Raw genomic sequence first — 1573 nt, 5'->3', positions numbered from 1 at the left:
CCAGCACTTCAAAGAATAATTGGTGGAAAACTCCAACACAAGGAGGGAAACTACAACCTAGAAAAAGCAAGAAAGTAATCTTCCAAGAACCATAAAAAAGGTAGCTACACAAACATATCTCCACTGCCAATAACAAAAGTAACAAGAAACAACATTCATTTTTCCTTAATATCTCTTAATATCAATGGACTCAATTCTCCAATAAAAAGAGATAGACTATCAGACTGGATATGTAAGCAGGACCCAACATTTTGCTGCATTCAGGAAATGCACCTTTGTGAAAAAGACAGACACTACCTCAGAGTAAAAGGTTGGAAAACAATCTTCCAAGCAAATGGTCCCAAGAAACAAGCAGGAGTAGTGATTCCAATATCAAATAAAATCGTTTTTCAACCAGAAGTAATTTAAAAAGATAAAGAAGGACACTTCATATTCATCAAAGGAAAAATGTACCAAGAGGAACTCGCAATTTTCAACATCTATGCCCCAAATGCAAGGGCACCCACATACATAAAAGAAACTTTACTAAAGCTTAAAGCATACATTGCACCCTACACAATAATAGTGGGAGATGTCAACACTCCACTCTCAGCAATGGACAGATCATGGAAACAGAAACTAAACCGAGACACAATAAAACTAACAGAAGTTATGAACCAATTGGACTTAACTGACATTTATAGAACATTTCATCCTAAAACAAAAGAATATACCTTCTTCTCAGCACCTCATGGTACCTTCTCCAAAATAGACCATATAATTGGTCACAAAACAGGCCTCAACAGATACAAAAAGATTGAAATAATCCCTTGTACCTTATCAGACCACCATGGACTAAGACTCGTCTTTGACATGGACAAAAACAACAGAAAGCCCACATACACTTGGAAACTGAACAATGCTCTACTCAATGATAACTTAGTCAAGGAAGAAATAAAGAAAGAAATTAAAGACTTTTTAGAATTAAATGAAAATGAGGACATATCATATCAAAACTTGGTGGGACTCACTGAAAGCAGTACTAAGAGGAAAATTCATAGCTCTAAGTGTTCACAAAAAGAAAATGGAAAGAGCATACACTAACAACTTGACAGCAAACCTGAAAGCGTTAGAACAAAAAGAAGCTAGTATACCCAAGAGGAGTAGACGGCAGGAAATAATCAAACTCAGGGCTGAAGTCAACCAAGTTGAAACAAAAAGAACTATATAAAATATCAACAAAACCAGGAGCTGGTTCTTTGAGAAAATCAACAAGATAGACAAACTATTAGCCAGACTAACCAAAGGGCGCAGAGACAGTACTCAAATTAATAAAATCAGAACTGAAAAGGGAGACATAACAACAGAAACAGAGGAAATTAAAAAAATCATCAGATCTTACTACAAAGGCCTATACTTAACAAAATTGGAAAATCTGGATGAAATGGACAATTTCCTAGACAGACACCAGGTACCAAAGTTAAATGAGGAGCAGATAAACCATCTAAACAGTCGCATAACTCCTAAAGAAATAGAAACAGTCATTAAAAATCTTCCCACCAAAAAACGTCCGGGGCCAGATGGTTTCAGTGCA

Source organism: Arvicanthis niloticus, chromosome 10, assembly GCF_011762505.2.
Source record: "Arvicanthis niloticus isolate mArvNil1 chromosome 10, mArvNil1.pat.X, whole genome shotgun sequence".
NCBI lineage: Eukaryota > Metazoa > Chordata > Mammalia > Rodentia > Muridae > Arvicanthis > Arvicanthis niloticus.
This window is presented reverse-complemented; position numbering follows the sequence as displayed.